Source organism: Macaca thibetana, chromosome 12 (assembly GCF_024542745.1).
Source record: "Macaca thibetana thibetana isolate TM-01 chromosome 12, ASM2454274v1, whole genome shotgun sequence".
In the NCBI taxonomy this organism is placed as follows: Eukaryota; Metazoa; Chordata; class Mammalia; order Primates; family Cercopithecidae; genus Macaca; species Macaca thibetana.
Genome location: NC_065589.1, coordinates 125,427,443 through 125,449,429, shown reverse-complemented (window position 1 = coordinate 125,449,429; position 21,987 = coordinate 125,427,443). Strand labels below are relative to the sequence as shown.

At 46.3% G+C, this 21,987-nt stretch overlaps 1 protein-coding gene across 4 annotated transcripts in view; it reads left to right on the top strand.

Annotated features, from left to right (window-relative positions):
- WDR33 (WD repeat domain 33) overlaps nt 1-21,987 on the top strand; it is a 334,355-nt gene that overhangs the window by 201,334 nt on the left and 111,034 nt on the right. For 2 of the 4 annotated variants that reach the window (XM_050751582.1, XM_050751584.1), the window contains exon 1: nt 19,031-19,214. The gene's annotated coding sequence lies outside the window, so the exon portion shown is untranslated. Of the gene's footprint in view, nt 1-19,030; nt 19,215-19,379; nt 19,477-21,987 lie in introns of those variants that run through there. The other 2 variants (XM_050751583.1, XM_050751585.1) reach the window with 2 other exon arrangements.

Here is a 21,987-nt window from a genome sequence, read left to right as displayed (position 1 = left end):
ATCCTTTTTCCTTACAGCACTGTACTCCAGCCTCAGTCTGGGCAACATACAAAGGCTTCATCTCCAAAAAAAAAAAAAAAAAAAAAAAAAAAAAACGGAGCTAGTTTACATAATAATAGGTTGCCACCTTATATAAGATCCTACAGTTGAGCACGGTGGCTCACACCTGTATTCCCAGCACTTTGGGAGGCCAAGGTGGGTGGATCATTTGAGGCCAGGAGTTCGAGACCAGCCTGGCCAACATGGTGAAACTCCGTCTCTACTAAAAATATAAAAATTAGCTGGGCATGGTGGCATGCGCCTGTAATCCCAGCGACTCAGGAGGCTGAGGCGGAAGGAAGTTGCAGTGAGCTGAGATTGCGCCACTGTACTCCAGCCTGGGTGACGGAGTGAGACGCATCTCAAAAAAAAAACAACAAAAAAAAAACAAAAAAAAAACATCCTACAGAGCAGCTGTTGGCAAAACTTGGGTTCTTCAGCGTCTAGTCCAAACTGACCTTTACCGAAACTTGCTTCTGCCAGTAAACAAATTCTCAGAAAACAGAGGTGGTTTTCAAAATATTTAACAACCTAGGGCCTGCTGGCCTTAGTAAGGTCAGGCATTAGCCCTCCAATTGCTGGCTGTGAGATCCTGAGACGGGGTGGTCAGAGGTTACTTATGGAAATATTTCAATATTTTTATAACTTTTATAGCCCCCGGGGAACTCCCTGACTGAATCTCCAACTCTTTCTCACAAAGGCACAGAGGCCTTGTAACTCCCAGCTTCATTTGCATTGGAAATAGAGGAGTGGGGCCCATGGCCATTGAGTCCAGGTGTTTGTGGTTAGCCACTGTTAAGTGCTTCATGTATCTGATTGAAACGTCACTTGCAACCCTTGGGGAATTTTAAAAAACACTCTAAGACAAGCCTTCCTGCTCTTATGATCTAGTGCTCTTATAACCTTCTCATTATTTGATGTTTCATGAATTAAACGTAGTTTATTGCGTACCCACCATATAGACTGGGACAAAAAAGGAGAACAAGGCTGGGCTGAGTGCAGTGGTGTTTACAACTGGTTTGTAACTGGTTTACAACAATTTCTTTGTTCCTTCTCCATTCCCATTGCTTCACTTGACTAGCCTACGAAAAAGGAGAACAAGATGACAAGGTTCCAGATCTCCCACAGCCTATATTCTAGTGAGGAGAGACAGACCTAAAAAAGGTCTCTGATATGCTCTGGAGACATTTTCCTCATTGTTTTGGTGATTAACATTTGGCTCCTCATTACTTGTGGATATTTCTGCAGCTGGCTTGAATTTCTCCTCAGAAAATGGGATTTTCTTTTCTATTGCATGGTCAGGCTGCAAATTTTCCAAACTTTTAAATTCTGAATGCTGCCAAGCGCGGTGGCTCACACCTGTAATCCCAGCACTTTGGGAGGCCGAAGTGGGCAGATCATCTGAGGTTGGGAGTTCGAGACCAGCCTGACCAACATGGAGAAACCCCATCTCTACTAAAAATACAAAAATTAGCCAGGCGTGGTGGTGCATGCCTGTAATCCCAGCTACTCTGGAAGGTTGAGGCAGGAGAATCGCTTGAACCTGGGAGGCAGAAGTTGCAGTGAGCCAAGATCATGCCATAGCACTCCAGCCTGGGCAACAAGAGCAAAACTCTGTCTCAAAAAAAAAAAAAAAAAAAGGAAAAGAAAACTGAATGCTTTTGGCCAGGCACAGTGGCTCACACCTGTAATCCCAGCACTTTGGGAGGCTGAGGTGGGTGGATCACCTGAGATCAGGGGTTTGAGACCAGCCAGGCAAACATGGTGAAACCCTGTCTCTACTAAAAATACAAAAATTAGGCAGGCGTGGTGGCATGTGCCTGTAATCCCAGCTACCTAGGAGCCTGAGCAAGGAGAATCACTGGAACCTGGGAGGCAGAGGCTGCAGTGAGCTGAGATCACGCCACTGCACTCAAGCCTGGCGACAGAGAGAGACTCCATCTCGAAAACAACAACAAAAACAGAACAAAAAAACTGAACGCTTTTAACAGCATCTAAGTCACTTCTTGAATGCTTTGCTTCTTAGAAATTTCTTCTGCCAGATAACCTAAATAATTTTTCTCAAGTCCAAAGTTCCACAAAACTCTAGGGTGGGACCAAAATGCAACCAGTCTCTTTGCCAATACAAAACAAGAGTCACCTTTGCTCCAGTTTCCAACAAGTTCTGCATCTCCATCTGAGACCACCTCAGCCTGGATTTCATTGTCCATGTCATTATCAGCATTTTGCTCAAAGTCATTCAACAGGTCTCTAGGGAGTTCCAAACTTTCCCACATTTTCCTGTCTTCTTCCGAGCTCTCCAAACTGTTGCAACCTCTGCCTGTTCTCCATTTCCAAAGTGGCTTCCACATTTTGGTTGTCTTTTCAGCAACGCCCCACTGCACTGGTACCAATTTGCTGTATTAGTCCGTTTTCATGCTGCTGATAAAGACATACCCGAGACTGGGTAACTTACAAAGGAAAGAGGTCTGTTGGACTTACAGTTCCACATGGCTGAAGAGGCCTCACGATCATGGCAGTAGGTAAGGAGGAGCAAGTCACGTCTTACATAGATGGTGGCAGGCAAAGAGAGCTTGTGCAGGGAAAATCCTGGGTTTTTTTGTTTCTTTGTTGTTTTTCTTTGAGACAGAGTTTCACTGTGTTGCCGAGGCTGGAGTGCAGTGGTGTGATCTTGGCTGTCTGCAACCTCTGCCTCCCAGGTTCAAGCAATTTTCCTGCCTCAGCCTCCCAGTAGCTGGGATTACAGGTGTCCGCCACCATGCCTGGCTAATTTTTCTGTATTTTTCCAGAGATGCTATCTGAGCTGCCAAGTGAAGCGGTTTCATTTTCTTGAGCAAATACTCGAGGTTCCTTGTCCCAAGCCACAGAACATTAGGATGCAGACATACAAAGAGTGAGGTTCACAGCAGAAGTTTAATAGGTGAAAGAGAAGAGCTCTCTGCACAGAGAGAGGTCCTGGAGAAAATGGATTTGTGGCAAGACACGGTGGCTCACACCTGTAATCCCAGCACTTTCAGAGGCTGAGGTGGGTGGAATACTTGAGGTAAGGAGTTCAAGACAAGCCTGGTCAACATGATGAAACCCTGTCTCTACTAAAAATGCAAAAATTAGCCGGGGGCATGGTGGCATGTGCCTGTAGTCCAGCTACCTGTGAGGCCAAGGCAGGAGAATTACTTGAACCCGGGAGGTGGAGGTTGCAGTAAGCTGAGATCATGCCACTTTACTCTAGCCTGGATGACAAAGCGAGACTTCGTCTAAAAAAAAAAAAAGTGGGTTGCTGCTTCCACAGTGAAGTGCAGAAGGTTTTACAGATAAGCTTGAGGAGGTGGTGTTTGGTTTACAGAGGACACGAAAGATTGGTTGGAACAGGTGTGCCATTTGCATAGCATGTGAATAAGCTGGCCAATAAGCTGGCCACCGCCACCCTAATCTTTTATTATGAAAATAGGTTCTCTACCTGGCCGGTACCACGTTGCCTGTTCCTTTACTGTACATGTGGTAACAAAGAAAAGGAAGACGGAGCTTCCATGTTGAACATACCTGGCTTCCAGGTAGCCCTTTTCTGTTGGCACAGTTGCCGGCATTTACCTGTGCAAGCTTCTAGCTTGCTTATCAATGTCTGCAACTTGATTTTTCAGGCTGCTCTTTGTTAGAAAAGAAATTATTTTGGGACTGCTTTTTGTTAAAAGGAAAGCCTTTCCAAGGATTCCTTTCTCCTCACTATCTGCCTAAATAATTTATTTCTAGATCCTGTATCATATCTCCCCACTCCGGGGTGGTAACCCTAACTGTTGTTAGGGGGTGTCGGAGGATGACCTTTTGTTTTTTGGCTGCTTTCTGCTGAAGAGGGGCATCTCATGGGGGACAGCATCTAGGGCTTTTCCTAGGGTTGATTTAAGGGTCCTCAGAAGAAGGACATGTCCATGTGTGGCTCCATCTGCAGCACCACTTGGAGTTTAATTGCTTCTAGGCAATAAGAGACAAATTTTACAATAAGGTTTAGAATATAGCATTTATTGTGGCCGGGTGCAGTGGCTCACGCCTGTGATCCCAGCACTTTGGGAGGCCGAGACGGGAGGATCACAAGGTCAGGAGATCGAGACCATCCTGGCTAACACGGTGAAACCCCGTCTCTACTAAAAATACAAAAAATTAGCCGGGCGCGGTGGTGGCGCCTGTAGTCCCAGCTACTCAGGAGGCTGAGGCAGGAGAATGGAGTGAACCCGGGAGGTGGAGCTTGCAGTGAACTGAGATCACAGCACTGCACTCCAGCCTGGGCGACAGAGCGAGACTCCATCTCAAAAGAAAAAGAAAAGAATATAGCATTTATTTATTTTTATTTTATTTTATTTTTCATGGTTTTCTTGTGTGTCTTTTTTGTTTTTTGTTTTTCGTTTTTCTCAGACAAAGTGTTGCTCTGTTGCCCAGGCTGGAGTGCAGTGGCGCAGTCTTGGCTCACTGCAACATCTGCCTCCCGGGTTCAAGCAATTCTCTGCCTCAGCCTCCTGAGTAGCTGGGATTACAGGCACCCACCACCATGCCCAGCTAATTTTTGTATTTTAAGTAGAGATGGGCTTTCACCATCTTGGCCAGGCTGGTCTTGAACTCGTGACCTTGTGATCCCCTTGCCTTGGTCTTGCAAAATGCTGGGATTACAGGCATGAGGCACTGCACCTGGCCCAGAATATAGCCTTTAAATATGAGTATTAAAATTTCCACTATTGGCCAGGCGTGGTGGCTCACACCTGTAATCTCAGCACTTCGTTAGGCTGAGGCGGGTGGATCATCTGAGGTCAGGAGTTCGAGACCAGCCTGGCCAACATGGTGATACACTGTCTCTACTAAAAATAAAAAATTAGCTGGGCATGGTGGCTTGCACCTGTAATCCCAGCTACCTGGGAAGCTGAGGAAGGTGAATCACTGGAACTCGGGAGGCAGAGGCTGCAGTGAGCTGAGATCATGCCAATGCACTCCAGCCTGGGTGAGAGAGCAAGACTCCATCAAATTAAAAAAAAAAAAATTACCGGTATTATTGGGAGTACTATAGACCACAACCATGACAGTAGAGTTTGTTTGATACCTGCTAGCCATTCTGATGGGTTATACTACTGGTTTGCCTTCAGCAGGTGTTACTGTACTTTATCAGAAGCATTAATATAAAAGTAACTTTTTTTTTTTTGAGACAGAGTCTTGCTCTGTTGCTCAGGCTGGAATGCAGTGGCATGATCTTGGCTCACTGCAACCTCCGCCTCCTGGGTTCAAGCGATTCTTCTGCCTCAGCCTCCCTAGTAGCTGGGACTACAGGCATGCACCACCATGCCCAGTTAATTTTTGTATTTTTACTAGAGATGGAGTTTCACCATATCGGCCAGGCTGATCTCGAACTCCTGACATTGTGATCTGCTCACCTTGGCCTCCCAAAGTGCTGGGATTATAGGCATGAGCCACTGCACCAGGCCTAAAAGTAACATTTTTTTTTTTAATGGATAAGTGGCATTTGATTTGGTGACTAGAGTAACTTTATTTTTATAATTTATTATTACTATTATTTGAGAGAGTCTTACTCTGTTGTCCAGACTGGAGGGCAGTGGCGTGATCTCAGCTCACTGCAACCTCCACCTCCCAGGTTCAATCGATTCTCCTGCCTCAGCCTCGTAAATAGCTGGGATTACAGGTGCGTGCCACCACACCTGGCTAATTTTTTTACTTTTAGTAGAGATGGGGTTTCACCATGTAGACCAGGCTGTTCTCAAACTCCTGACGTCAGGTGATCCACCTGCCTCGGCCTCCCAAAGTGTTGGGATTGCAGGTGTGAGCCACTGTGCCCAGCCAAGGGGATTATTTTTAAGACAGACTTACAAGCATTAACAACCTGTTTGACTGTTTTTATTAAGTTCTCTCATGAAAAAAAAAAAAGAACTCTGAGCACACTGTTAAGTTTTATCCTTTCCCAAGTGAAAAGCTTGGTGAAGGATTTTAAGGACTTGCCACTGGCTGGAGGCTGGCAAGTGGCGCTTGCTATCCTCTGACTGTAGCCATCCTGAGGGCTGAAAAGTTTACCCTCAGGAGATGGCCCATTCTATCTCTGCAGGGGTGTATTGAGGCTTAATTTCTCTTTTTTTTTTTTTTTTTTTTTTTTTGAGACGGAGTCTCGCTCTGTCGCCCAGGCTGGAGTGCAGTGGCCAGATCTCAGCTCACTGCAAGCTCCGCCTCCTGGGTTCACGCCATTCTCCCGCCTCAGCCTCCCGAGTAGCTGGGACCACAGGCGCTGCCACCTCGCCCGGCTAATTTTTGTATTTTTTAGTAGAGACGGGGTTTCACCGTGTTAGCCAGCATGGTCTCGATCTCCTGACCTCGTGATCCGCCCATCTCGGCCTCCCAAAGTGCTGGGATTACAGGCTTGAGCCACCGCGCCCGGCCTTGGCTTAATTTCTCTTATGGAGCCTTCCCAGATTAGAGGGGCTTCAAGTGTGTTGATGCTGTGAGGCTTCCTTGCTGCTGACTTAGCTGCCTGATGAGCTAACTTGTTTCCTTCGGCTATTTAATTTGTTCCCTTCTGATGTCCCTTACAATGCATTACTGCTACCTCTCATGGAAGGAAAACTGAGGTTAGTAACCTGTTAATTTCCTGGCAGTATTTTATAGGGGATCCATTAGCAGTAAGAAAGTGTCTTTCCTTCCAAACGGCAGCATGAGCATGAAGAACTAAGAGAGCATACTTGGAGTCTGTAAATGTTAGCTAGCTTTCCCTTGCTTAATTCAAGTGCTCTTGTAAGAGCTGTCAGTTTAGCTAGTCGAGTGCTTGTGCCTGGAGAGAGGGGTACACTGTTAATAATATCATTCAGAGAGACTACTGCATATCCTGCCTCATGGTCTCCCTGTTTCAGAATGGAACTTCCATCCGTGCAGAGGGTCCAGTCTGGATGAATGGGGACGACAGCCTCATTAATGAGGTGGAGGTCCTGAACTAATCTCCATTCCCCACTGGGTTTTTGCATTCGTAATATTGGGGTGCAGGACCTTAACAGTGCAGGACCTGTTACAGGGTTTGAGGAGGTCCTGCATCTTTAGGTTAATAATGGCTTCTAGCACTTTCCTAGCTTCTGGCTTTAGGGGATATTGTTTCTGGTTAGGAAAAGGAGTAGGATCCTTATATTGGATCTGGATTGGCCTAGGAGTTATAGCTCAACCTATTCTTCTGGATTAATATTAGCTTCCACCAGTGGGAAGAGTTTGTCCAGGTCTGTGAGGATGCTGGCCCCCATGCAAGCTAAAATCTCTTTACTTGATAAAGAAGTGGGATTTTTCAGGCATGATTAAAAAGGCATGTGTCAATAATAGGTCCCCCCCAAGTACAACTAAGGGGTTGAGAAAACTATCAGGTTAGAATCTTTCCTGAAGGCACCCGTCACAGTTGCACTTGGGGGAAGAGGGGAGTCTTGGATTAAAGGGAAGAAGAGAGAAGCTGGCTCCAGTGTCCAGAAGGAGGTCACCCTCCTTCCTTCGATTTCCAGAATCACCTGGGGTTCCTGTGCGGCAATGGCAGTTCAAGCTGCTGGAGCTGGGGGTTTGAGCCCCGGGACCAGTGAGTACTATTGGACTATCTGTGAGACTGGTTCTGAACCCAGTGACCTTCATCTCCAGGGGCAGTCCAGTTTCCAGCAGTCTCTGCCACAGGCTGGACAGGGTTGAGGTTGCTTCCTCTTGTTGCCTGGGCACTCCTTCTTTTTTTATTTTATTTTATTTTTTTTTGAGACAGAGTCTCGCTCCGTCACCCAGGCTGGAGTGCAGTGGCATGATCTTGGCTCACTGCAAGCTTTGCTCCCGGCTCCATGCCATTCTCCTGCCTCAGCCTCCGGAATAGCTGGGACTACAGGCGCCTGCCACCACACCTGGCTAATTTTTTGTATTTTTAGTAGAGACAGGGTTTCACTGTGTTAGCCAGGATGGTCTCGATCTCCTGACCTCATGATCCGCCCGCCTCGGCCTCCCAAAGTGCTGGGATTACAGGCGTGAGCCACCATGCCTGGCTTACCTGGGCACTCCTTCTTAAAGTGTCGTAACTTGCCACACCAGTAGCAAGTAGCAGATGCATCTTGGGGATCCTGGACTTCGCAAGCCTGCAAAGCAGCCACTAGAGGCTTTGTCCTCCTCTTGTGTTTCCTTTCTTCATCCTGGGCCTCCTCCTTGTCTCTTTTATAAAAGACCGAGGTGGTCTCCCTCAGGAGGTTTTCCAAGGTGCTATCTGGTCCTATAGCCTGCTTCTGCAATTTCCTTCTAATATTGGGAGCTGCCTATATAATAAACTTTTCCTTGAGGATGAGCAGTCCCTTGACCCAATCAGGGAATAAAGGGGTATGTTTTATTAGTGCCTCTCTCAGCCTTTCCATAAAGGCTGTGGGATTCTTCTCTGGCTTTCGGTCTAACATGAACAGTTTAATTAAGAGGTTTCGTCCTAGGTTTTCATAGGCCTTACAATATGCACCTTGAAAAGTGTTTCCTTTTCCATTCTGTGGAATAGAAAAGGGGTTCCATTCTGTGGAGTTATTGGGGCTCCAATCAGGGTTGTCAAAAGGTACTGCCTCTCTTCCTATTGGGAATGATCGTTGCCCTATTTCTTCACTTTCCCTATTTACTCTTTTCCTTGTTGGCCTACTATCAGAGACATATTGGTCATCTCTGAACTTACCTGCTGCCTGGAGAGCTGCATGATTTTCAGCTGTGGTTAGGCTTTGGCTTAAGAGCAGCATAACATCCCTCCGTGAGAGGTAAAATATCTGAGTTAAATTTTGGAAAGCTTCTATATGTTTATTGGGATCATCAGAAAATCAGCCTAGGCCTCCCTTTATTTGCCTAAGGTCCTGCAATGAGAAGGGAACTTGAACCCTAGTGGCATTACCTCCACTGGGCATTTCCTGTAGGGGTAAGAGTGAAGCTGGGGGAGTGGAGAGTTTTAGAGATGGTGGAGCTGGAGGGGCTGATGGTGCAGTTCGAGGGGGGCCCAAATAAGAAGGGGAAAAAGTGGCTCAGACACTGAACAGCTGCCTCAGATGGTTCCCCCGGAAGTTGCTTCTCTAGTTTTGGGGATTCATTCCCTTTGGGCCTGCCTAACATGACTGCTAAAAGAGTGGAGTCCATTGTGTGAGACCTCCAAAGGTCTGGCAAGGCCATACCCTTATGCAAAAGAAAATGACCCGCCACTTTTTTCTTCGAAGTCCTGGGGTTAAAGGAGTCCCAGTGCTTCAGTGTGCACTCCACAGGAGTGCAGGTCAAAGATGGTCTGTTACCCATCTACAAAGAGAAGCAGGAAAAAGGTGTTCCTTTGGTCTTCTTCCTTTCCTTTGGAATGGCCTAGGGTGGATGAGGAGACAGTGGGGTTGTTCCCCCAACTGTTTTTCTTCCTTGGTTCCTGAGCCTCGGCATCCATTAAAGGTGCTGCCCATGGATGCAGACGTGACCCTCAGCCATGGAACCAGAGGAATGAAGCGATTAGTATTAGTCACACTCACCCATGCAGCTCCAGTCCTCCACTTGTGATTTTCCTCTGACCTCTTAGACTTGTGTGATCCGTGTGATTCTCTGATAAATGGATCTCGGGAAAGACTGTGTAACAGTTGCATTTGGGCAAGGCCGCTTAATGGAGGGAGTACACTGGTTTGAGCGCTATAATTTGCTATTATGGCCTGAACTAAAGTATTTATTCTTGCCAGGCATGGTGGCTTACCCCTGTAATCCCAGCACTTTGGGAGGCCGAGGTGGGAGGATCACCTGAGGTCAGGAGTTCGAGACCAGCCTTATGAATATGGTGAAACCCCGTCTCAACAAAAAATACAAAAATTAGCCGGGCATGGTGGCACAGGAGAATCCCTTGAATCTGGGAGGCGGAGGTTACAGTGAACTGAGATCGTGCCACTGCACTCCAGCCTGGATGACAGAGCGAGACTCCATCTCAAAAAAAAAAAAAAAAATTAATTAAGTATTTATTCTTAGGCAGTAGCTGTGGTTAACTTCTGGACATAAAATCCCCTTAATATTGAAGTACCATTTTGATTGGAGGCAGAGTAGGTGCTTTAAAAGAATGTAGGGACCGAATGGCAGTTTTCCTGCTGGTGGGACTGTATCAAGACTAAAATTTGGTTTTGGAGGACATTTTCCTCGTTATTGTTGAAGGCGGAGTTTTCCTGTTTAGAGAAGGGGACATAAAGCCTGGTCTCTACTAGAGGAGCACAAAAAGGGAGAACTGGGAGGCTAGAGTGTTTTGGGAAAGGACCAACAGTGCGCTTCATGGAGAGGATTCCTATTCCGCTAGGTGGCTCTGTTGACCTTGAAATGCCATGTGCGCTCTGGGCTAAGGGTAAAGACAGACACATTCAGTGGGGGTGGGAGGGAACCCTCTGTTCCCATAAAATCACAAAAATGGCAATCCCTTGAGCTATATTCCCGGTTACTACGGCATTTTACTGATCTTGCCTAACAGAATTACTTCCCTGAACTATGAAAGTTCCTGCAGCACTGCATACAGACAGGGCTTAGGAGACATGGCTGTCAAAAATCGGAAGGGAGGGAAATTGTGATAGAAAAAGCTGGAGATCCTGTTGCTGACACCCAACAGGCAGTGAGTGGCTGAAGTTAGTCCAGAAGCCTCTGGGTAACACCAGGGTGCTGCCCTGGACGGGAACTGTGAGTTGCCTCTGGATCTCTTCTAGCCCCACATGATGGCTAGGCTCTCCACGAAAGGAAACCAGTTTGAAACAAAGCCAGCATTCATAGCACCCTAAGGGCACTGAAGGATTCACTAAATTCTCCCCAGAAAGCTTCCTGCCTGAGTCTTGAGATTGGTGGCATCCCCTAAAGGCATCTAGATGGCCATCAGATGCCCAGCATTTTGTTTAATTTTAAAATGGAGAATGAGAGACCTCAAAATAAAAGGAAAGGGTTGGGGTCTGCTCTTATAGTCACCCTTCCAATGAATCTACCTTGAATCTCGGATGAGCCCCCACAATGAAGCGGCGTCATTGGCTGGGGTAAATACCTGAGATTCAGTGTCTCACAGCCACAGAACACTAGGACGTGAACACACAATGAGTGAGGTTCAGAGGAGAAATTTAATAGGTGAAAGAAAGAGAAGAGCTCTCTGTGCAGAGAGGTGCCCTGGAGAAAATGGGTTGCTGCTTCCGCAATGAAGTGCGGGAGGTTTTATAGATGAGCTTGAGGAGGTGGTGTTTGATTTACATAGGGTATGAAAGATTGGTTGGACCAGGTGTACCATTTGCATAGTGTGCAGAGTCTGGCCGCCCCACCCTAATCTTTTATTACGCAGATGCGTTCTCTATCTGACTGGCACCATGTTGCCTGGTTCTTTTTTTTTTTTTTTTTTTTTTTTTGAGACGGAGTCTCGCTCTGTCTCCCGGGCTGGAGTTGCAGTGGCCGGATCTCAGCTCACTGCAAGCTCCGCCTCCCGGGTTCACGCCATTCTCCTGCCTCAGCCTCCCGAGTAGCTGGGACTACAGGCGCCGCCACCTCGCCCGGCTAGTTTTTTGTATTTTTTAGTAGAGACGGGGTTTCACCATGTTCACCAGGTTGGTCTCGATCTCCTGACCTCGTGATCCGCCCCTCTCGGCCTCCCAAAGTGCTGGGATTACAGGCTTGAGCCACCGCGCCCGGCCGTTGCCTGGTTCTTTACCGTACACATGGTGACAAAGAAAAGGGAGGATGGAAAAAAAAAAAAAAGAAAAGGGAGGACGGAGCTTCCATGTTGAACATACTGGCTTCCAGGTAGCTGTTTTCTATTGGCACCGTTGCCGGCATTCACCTGTGCAAGCTTCTAGCTTGCTTATCAATGTCTGCAACTCGATTTTTCAGGCTGCTCTTTGTTAGAAATGATTTTGGGGCTGCTTTTTGTTAAGAAAAGCCTTGCCAAAGACCCCTCTACCCTCACTATCTGCCTAAATAAATTCTTTCTAGCTCCTGTATCACAAGGATCCAGTTATGAGAAAAGCTACTGGGGGGTAGAGTCAAGGAGGGGGTAGAAGTACGAGTGCAGAAGAAACAAGCTGGAGTGGGTGGAGCTTCTTGAGTCAGGGAAAAATGAAAACACCTGTTTCAGGTGTAAGCTGACCTGGATTATGTCTCATGAGGTTTGGGTTTCATACCTAGCACATTGGTACATTGTTTGGAGGTTCTAAGCAAGGAGGAGAATGAGATCTGATTTTTCGAGACTGAATCTTGCTCTGTCACCCAGGCTGGAGTGCAATGACACAATCTCGGCTCACTGCATCCTCCACCTCCCAGGTTCAAGCGATTCTCCTGCCTCAGCCTCCTGAGTAGCTGGGATTACAGGCATGTGCCATGATGCCCGGCTAATTTTTGCATTTTTAGTAGAGATGGTTTTTGCCATGTTGGCCAGCTGGTCTCAAACTACTGACCTCAAGTGATCTACCTGCCTTGGACTCCCAAAGTGTTAGGATTACAGGCATGAGCCACCACAGCTGACCTGATTTTGTTTTAAACAGGTCATTCTGGCCGCAGTATAGAAAGTGCATTGCAGGAGGGGAAACAGATGAAAAGGGAATCAGGGAGGATAAGTGACCATTATAGCAGGAGGCAAGAATGGATTGGATTAGAGTAGGGCTCAACATCCCTTTCTTTTGTACAGGGTCAGAGAACATTTCAGGCTTTGTGGGCTACTTATGGTTTCTGTCATAAGCTCTTCGTCTTTTTTTTTTTTTTTTTTTTATTTACTTATTTTTAGGGCTGGAGGTCTTGCTATGTCACTCAGGCTGGCGTCAAACTCTTGGACTGAAGGGATCCCTGTGCCTCAAGTACAGCTGCAGATCACTGTGGCCTTCTTTCTTCTTCCTTCTTCTTCCTTCTTTCTTCCTCCTTCTCCTCCTCCTCCTTCTTTCTTCTTTCTCTTCCTCTTCCTCCTCCTCCTCCTTCTTTTTTTTTTAACAATCCTTCAAAAATGTAAAAGCCATTCGTAACTAGACTTCAGGCATAGTCTGTTGATATCCAGACCAGAATGATAGCAGTGTGGGTTAAATGTCGTCAGATTAACAATTTACTTTCCATTTTTTTTCTCTTGAGATGCCCAGGCTGGAGTGCAGTAGCACGATCTCAGCTCACTGCAACCTCTGCCTCCTGGGTGCAAGCAATTCTCCTGCCTCAGTGTCCTGAGTAGCTGGGACTACAGGAGTGCGCCACCACACCTGGCTAATTTTTGTATTTTTGTAGAGATAGGGTTTTGCTATGTTGGCCAGGCTGGTCTTGAACTCCTGACCTCAGGTGATCTGCCCACCTTGGCCTCCCAAAGAGCTGGAATTACAGGTGTGAGTCACTGCGCCCGGCCTTACTTTCAAGACTGAACCATGTTTTTCAATTTTACCAAGAAGAAAAAACTCCAAAAAATCAGTATTACGCAATCAGCAAGTTAGAAGTAAGATGAAAATTTCAGAAAATATTTGAACCTGGGACTATAGGACTAATGGAATTTCTAGAGATAGAAAGGTATTTAGAACACATGGGGATGAGGCTTTAATGGGAGCACTGAAGTATTCCCAAAGCCTAGGGCAAACTGTGGGCTGGATATTGGAATTTGCCAAGTGTTCCTAGAATTTCTGTAACAGCATTGTAATGGAGTAAACAGAGGCCAACCTCAGTTTATTGGTGGCTAAACCAGGACTCTGATCTGGGCCTACTGACATGGGTCCAATTTTGCCAAGTGTAGTTGTCTATGCAGTAGAATATTTTTTTGTAACAGCATTGTAACATGGAGTAACATACAGAGCTGTGCCCCAACCTCAGTTTATTGGTGGCAAAATTGTTCAGTTCCCACCTATGGACTGCGGTGATCTGGGCCCAGCTACATCCAAGTCCCTACAAAGGACTCAAACTCATCCTTTTTTATGGCTGCATCCAGGTGTTATGTGCCACATTTTTTTTCCAATTTCACTGATGGACATTTGGGTTGATTCCCAATAAACATTGTGCATGCTTTGCAGCATAATAGACCTTTGGGTATGTAATGGGATTGGGTCATATGGTACATCTAGCAGATATTTACAATCCCACCAACAGTGTAAAAGTGTTCTAATATGCCTGATTTTTTGATTGCCATTTAACTGGTGTGAGATGGTATCTCATGAATGGCCAGTATCTGAAATGCATTTTTAAAGAAACTCTATGTAATGTCTTCTTTGGTCTTTAATTCAGATTCTTTAGTTGCTTTAGTTTGTTCCTTTTTTTTTTTGGGACAAAGTCTTGCTCTGTCGCTCAGGCTGGAGTACAGTGGTACGATCTCGGCTCACTGCAACCTCTGTCTCCTGGGTTCAAGTAATTCTTCTGCCTCAGCTTCCCAAGTAACTGGGACTACAGGCATGCACCACCATGCCCGGCTAATTTTTGTATTTTTTAGTAGAGTTGGGGTTTCACCATATGCTGGCCAGGCTGGTCTCGAACTCCTGACCTTAGTTGATCTGCTCGCCTCGGCCTCCCAAAGTGTTAGGATTACAGGCATAAGCCACTGCACCTGGCATAGTTTGCTTCTGATTTTTTTGTTAGCAGGCTTGCTTTCTCTGCCTCTAAAATGTGGGGAGAAAGCTGTATTATGCAGAGATGATGAGAACAGGATACGTAGAAAGAGTCTATGCTAATCCAGTGGGAGATGGCATATTCAGCTGTATTTACATGTAAAGAATGCACAGGGATGGTGATCGCAGCATTATTTGTATTAGCTGGTTTTGATTTCCTGAGCTCAAGTGATCCTCCCACCTAGGCCTCCCAAAGTTCTGGGATTACAGGCATGAGCCCCCGCTTCGGGCCTGAGAAGCTGTTAAAAAGAACAAAGATATGTCTACATGTGAACTGAGAAGGAAGGGTGCCAAGATATATTGCCAAAAGAATACAGTTTGGATAGTATCCTATTTGTGTAGGAAAAATGTACTCGTATATAATATTTTCATGTATGTGTAAAGACAATAGTGGCTGGGTACTTTGGCTAATGCCAGTAATACTAGTGTTGTTTTGAGAGGCCGAGGTGGGAGGATCACTTAAGGGTAGGAGTTCAAGATCAGCACAGGTAACAGAGTGAGACCTCACCTCTACAAAAAAATTGAGAAAATTAACCAGGTATGGGGGTGTACCCTATAGTCCCAGCTATTTGGAAGGCTCAAATGGGAGGATCACTTGAGGCCAGGAGTTCAAGGTCAGCCTGGGCAACATAGGGAGACGCTATGTGCCTAAACAAAGAAGTAAATAAATAAATCAGGATAGTGAAGTGTTATTTACCTATCACTTAGCCAATCTTGTGTCGATGGCCCTCTCTCCTCCCTGGTAACTTAGTGGAGATTTAGCCATTTTTTTTTCTTGAATAAATAATCCTTATCTTGTTGAAAGACCTTGGTTAATTTCCAGCACTCTGAAAACTGAAAAAGTTGATTTTGACAAAATTTTGCCAGTGTTTTGTGGCTTTTAGGGAGAAGACGATTTTCAGATGTTCTTACTCAACCATTTCTGCTGATGTGCTTGGCTGGAATCACTTAAAGCCAATTCCAGACATCATAACATTTAACTCATACCTACTTCAGGACATGACAGGTAAAGATTTTATTTATTTACTTATTTATTTATTTATTTTTTGAGATGGAGTCTTGCTTTGTTGCCCAGGCTGGAATGAAGTGACACAATCTTGGCTCACTGCAACTTCCGCTTCTGTGGTTCAAGTGATTCTCCTGCCTCAGCCTCCTGAGTAGCTGGGATTACAGGCGCCCGCCACCACGCCCAGCAGTTCTTTTTTTTTTTTTTTTCCGTATTTTTAGCAGAGATGGGGTTTCACCACGTTGACCAGGTTGGTCTTGAAACCCTGACCTCAGGTGATCCGACCATCTCAGCCTCCCAAAGTGCTGGGATTACAGGTTGAGCCACCACGCCCGGCCAACAGGTAAAGATTTTAAAAAATTAACAAAAAGGCCGGGCGTGGTGGCTCACGCCTGTAATCCCAGCACTTTGGGAGGCGGAGGCGGGTGGATCACAAGGTGAGGAATTCAAGACCAGCCTGGCCAAGATGGTGAAACCCCATCTCTACTAAAAATACAAACATTAGCCAGGTGTGGTAGTGCAAGCCTGAAATCCCAACTACTCGGGAGGATGAGGCAGAAGATATTGCTTGAACCTGGGAGGCGGGGTTGCAGTGAGCCGAGATCACACTACTGCAAATCCAGATAGCAAAAAAAAGGAAACACAGTAGCAGACAATGATTAAATAATGGCACATCCATACATAGACTATCATGCAGACATTACACAGTATCTAGCCTGGGCAACAGAAGCAAGACTCTGTCTCAAAAAAAAAAAAATTAATGAAAATGTAGTTGTTACATATAATAAATTTTAAAATTCTTTAATGTCATCTAATACCCACCCAGTCTATGTTCAAATGTCCATATTTTCTCAAAAATGTCTTTTTCCCCCCAGTTTGTTCAGTTGGGATCCAAACAGGGAGTACACATTGCATTTGGTTGATATGCCTCTTAAGTCTCTAACCTATAACAGAGAATCTCTAACAGTTTCTTTCCTCAGTTTTTAAATATTTTCTGGAAGAAAATGTATCACATGTAAAATTTTATACAATATAGAATATGGCTGATTGCATCCTTGCAGTATACTTAACAGGTTCGTCTGTCTCCTGGTCAATTTAAACAACAATTTTCCAGGAAGGGGCCTGTGAGGTTACAGGTGTGAAGGATTTTTGCCCTTGATTAGGCTGCCCCTCCAATTCAGCACATTTTAAAGATTTTCAGGGATCAGGACACCGCCTGAATGCTTCCTCTACCACTCCCAGTATAATTTCTAGGAACTGACCACTTGCTTGTCTTTTCTCTCTAACCTTCAAAACCCAACTGATGAGGGGACTTCTTAGGGTTACCTTCCTGACCCCACTCCCTACCTTCAGCCCATGAGAATCCTGCCTTCTATCCTGGCTTTCCTGCCTTGTACTCAGGGTGTCTATGGGTTCCTTCCATCCTATCCTAAACTTATCACACAGAACTGGAATTGTCCAGCCTCCTTACATATTTCTAGATATATATCAAAATAAGATTACAGGGGCTGGGCGTGGTGGTGCATGGCCTGTAATCGCAGCACTTTGGGAGGCTGAGGCAGGAGGACTGCTTGAACCCAGGAGTTTGAGACCAGCTTGGGCAACATAATGAGATCTTGTCTCTACTAAAATTAGCTGGGTATGGGTGTCCTGGCCCAGGCCATTAGTCCGAGCTACTAGGGAGGCTGAGGTGAGAGAATCACTTGAACCTGGGAGGTTGAGGCTGCAGTGAGTTATGATCACCCTGGGGGACAGAGACACCTTGTCTTTAAAAAAAGAAAAAATATAGAAGATTATAAACATTTCTGATGTCATCATAAAAACTTTAGATACTGTGTAATGTCTGCATGATAGTCTATGTATGGATGTGCCATTATTTAATCATTGTCTGCTACTGTGTTTCCTTATTTTTGGCTATCATTAATACCTCAAAGATTAGTACACTAATCTGATTCAGATTTCTGAGGCTATCCTTAGAACAGATTTTTGGAAGGGGATTATGGAGTCAAAAGTAAGACTTCTTTGAGACAGGTCTTACTCTGTTGCCCAGACTGAAGTGCACTGGTGCGATCTTGGCTCACTGCACCTGCCAACTCCTGGGCTCAAGTGATCCTCCCACCTCAGCCTCCCAAGCACCCATCACAGGAACGATCACAGGAACGCGGTCACAGGAACGCATCACGACGCGTAAAGATGGGGTCGCGCCACATTCCCTAGGCTGGTACGATTCTTGATCCACATTGGAGAACAACTTGCTGTGCAATTATATTTTGAACCTCATCAAAATGGAATCATACAGCGTCCTCCTCTTTGTGCCTGAGTTAACAATATCTGATATTCGTTCAGGCTGTTGCGTTTATCCATAACTTCCTATTGCTCTGTAGAAATCTACCGCACGACTATACCATAATTTAGCCACTCAACTGCTGATGGGCATTTGGGTTACCAGCTTTTTATTACCACGAATAAACGTTCTATGGACATTCTTTTTTTTTTTTTTTTTTTTTTTTGAGACAGAGTTTCGCTCTTTTTGCCCAGGCTGGAGTGCAATGGCGTGATCTCGGCTCACCGAACCTCCGCCTCCGGGGTTCAAGCGATTCTCCCGCCTCAGCCTCCCGAGTAGCTGGGATTACAGGCATGCGCCACCACCCCGGCTAATTTTGTATTTTTAGGAGAGACGGGGTTTCTCCATGTTGGTCAGGCTGGTCTTGAACTCCCGACCTCAGGTGATCCACCTGCCTCGGCCTCCCAAAGTGCTGGGATTACAGGCGTGAGCCACCGCGCCCGGCTCTATGGACATTCTTGCACATGCTTTTGGTGGACGTATGCACTCACTCATTCCTCTTGAAGTGAAATTTCTGGGTCACAAGGTAAGCGTACACTTAGCTTTAGCAGAAACTGCAGCGTTTTTCCAAAGTGGCTGCACCGTGGGGCTGTTTTTCTATCTTGGTCGCTCGACTTTAAGCGAGGCGTAATCTAGAGGCACAACTGGCTCGGGTAAGGCGTGGAGCCTGACCGTGTGCCGGGATCTGCCAGGGCTGCCACCAGCTGTACGAGTGACCAGACTCAGCAAGGTCCCACGGGGGCTTCCCACAGATCCACTCTCGGTGGGCTCGGTCCAACGACCCGCTCTCTCTACCGCACCGGCCCCGTACAAATATACTCTTTCACATACTGGAAAACGGGGTGTTTTTCAGAGCATCCAGGTTAGGTCACACTGTAAAAAAAGTCAGCCCTGCGAAACGCAATCGCTTCCCCCATCCAGGAGGCAGCGCAGCCCTCCTCGCTCCGGAACAAAGGACGCGCTCAGCGGAGTCTAGCGGCCAGGCCCCTCACCTATGCACATGCGCAGATCGAGCTTACGGAGGCCCGCGGCCCAGGCGCGCGTGACGTAGCGCCGTCCGCCGGTGCGTGATGACCCCAGAGCGTGCGTTCTGTGGCTCATAGGGGAAGATGGCGGCTGCTCCTTTGGAGGAGCGGGATTGAGAGGATCGGAGTGGGGAGACCAGACAGGAGGGACATTCCCGGCTCTGAAGACGAACGCTTCGCTGGCCGTTAGGAGCTCTGCTCAAAGCCAGACGGTGAGTGCGGCGGCGACACGGGACTGCTCGCCTGCAGCAGGCAGCGGCACTCTCCGCCATTTTCAGGCTCGGCCGTTGCGTGCTTCGGGGGCCTGGACGGGCGCCTGGGCAAAGGTTGGAGGAACTGGGAGGATCGACCTCGGGGCGGCTCGTCGAGGCAGGTTTGAGCCTTATGGGAGGGGGCTGGAGGCCGGAGGCCAACTGGGAAAAGCGGGCATGGTAGAACTAAGGCCCTGACTGGAAGCGGTGGCGACGAGAAGACGTAAGTCAGGCCACGGTTAAGACGTGAAGTTTGGAGGGAAATGCATTTTAACTGAGGTTTGGGGCGGGAGTGGAAGGAGGTGGGCCGAGTTGAAGTGGTTGGTTGAAAGGGTCCTGGGAAGTTAACGTGAAATCTTCGAAACAGCTGAAGGCTTAGCCGTGATGTTATCGTGGCTTGAAATCGGTGTTTATAATAAGGATGAGGCTACAGCTTGACAGGCAAAGCCCTGCTTTTTTGGAGTAGTTGTATTTCTATTTGGTTTGTGCTAGATCCCTGTTTCCAATTTTAAGTTGTCTTCCGGCAACTAAGTAGTGAGGATCTTAGCATGCCCTCTTAAAAGAAATGACAATGAATGTTTGTACTTGGTTGTAACCCTTGGGATTAGTGGCCCCTTCCGGAGTAAGGAGGAGGCGGCAGCGGCGGCAGGTCGGTAGGGAATTCCGTAATTGGATCTATTTAAATCAAATCAGAAAAATACGGGCTACTCGTAGAAAGCCTGTCAAGAATGTTTTAAAGTAGTTTCTACACACATGACCTTAAGTTGACTGTTCAGGAGCTTTGGAAGACATTAGAATATGAACAAAACTCCTGCACTGAAATGAACAACTCTGGGGAGCGTGGAGTTTACTTTTTAAGTACACTCTGGAGAGCTGATGCACGCTGTATATACATATATATGTGTGTATATGTGTGTGTATATATATGTACATATATAGCCTGTGGACGTGGTGCAGTGGTAAACCTACTTAATTCAAACCTTTTAGTGACAGTTATGCTAGTTGTACCTCTTGTGGCATTTTTCTTTTCCTCGCCTTAATTGCATTTGACCCATTTTTTATTACTGTAAGATACTTTTGCGTTTTTTGTCTCCTTGACCAGAAGAAGATAAAATATTGTATAGATTTGAGTTTTTGGTGAGACTTGAAGTTCCATATTTAGACTATCTTCTTGAAACTTGGGGAGAAATTTTAACTTGTCTTTCCTGTACTCCTGGGAAGAATTTTGGTAGAAAGTTGGCTTATGGCCGGGCGCGGTGGCTCACGCCTGTAATCCCAGCACTTTGGGAGGCCAAGGTGGGCGGATCACCTGAGGTCAGGAGTTCGAGACGAGCCTGACCAACATGGCGGAACCCCGTCTCTACTAAAAATACAAAAATTATCCGGGCGTGGTGGTGGGCGCCTGTAATCCCAGCTACTCGGGAGGCTGAGGCAAGAGAATCGCTGGAACCCAGGAGGCAGAGGTTGCAGTGAGCCAAGATCGCGCCATTGCACTCCAGCCTGGGCGACAGAGGAAGACTCCGTCTCAAAAAAAAAAAAAAAAAAAAAAAAAGATTTTGGCTTATATATATTACAATGCTTTAGACAAAAATCTTTATCTGTGAAGCTGATGGCTTAACTTGGATAATTTTCTTTGGTTGGGGAAAAATACTAAACAGATTTTGCCATCACGGTTTTATGTTGACATAAGGCTTTAATAATATTTTTACTAAGCACTTAAGGTATTTATTCAGAGCACTCTTTGCTAAGTAATAAGTTCGTATACTTTTGCCATTACTTTGCGGGGGGAATATTATTTGATTATGGCTGAAGGAACTGCTTCATGTTTCAGAATGGGATAGTAAGGTTACAGTAAAGCTTTACGATTACGACGAAGATATTGGTGAAAATTTTTCACTTATAAATGTATTTGTGTAATTTTTTTTGTTTGTTTGTTTGAGACAAGAGTCTCGCTCTGTCGCCCAGGCTAGAGTGCGGTGGCGCGATCTCAGCTCACGGCAAGCTCCGCCTCCCGGGTTCACGCCATTCTCCTGCCTCAGCCTCCCGAGTAGCTGGGACTACAGGCGCTCGCCACCGCGCCGGGCTAATTGTTTGTATTTTTAGTAGAGACGGGGTTTCACCGTGTTAGCCAGGATGGTCTCGATCTTCTGACCTCGTGATCCGCCAGCCGCGGCCTCCCAAAGTGCTGGGATTACAGGCGTGAGCCACCGCGCCCGGCCATGTTTCTGTAATTCTTTTGAGGTTGTTTAGCAACAAGTTTGGAATTTTACAAGTGTTTTTAGGTAAAGTATTTAGTTGGAGCCTGTAAATTATCAAAGTATGTTTACTTGTCATAAACTGGTAAGTTGTTAAGCATGGATTCCAGATTGTACTAGGTTTCTGTACATTATTCCAAAAATTTTATTTCTGTTGAAACTTGGTAAGAGATGTTAACTGTTTTATTGGGATGATGAAAGTTTCTCTGTTGCTACGATGTGTGACAAGCTACAATGTGTGACAAGCTTGCTGCCTTCCCTAGGTTTTTGTGTGTGTGTGTTTTGCTTTTAAGGAAGGTCTAGCTCCATCACTCTTGCTGGAGAGCTATGACGTGACCTCGGCTCACTGACATCCCGACTTCCCTAGCTCAAGCAATTCTCACACCTCAGCCTCCTAGCGGCTGGGACTACCAGGCACTGCCAACATGCCCCCCTTATCTGTATTTTTTTGTAGGGACTGGTCACGAGCCCGAAGTTTT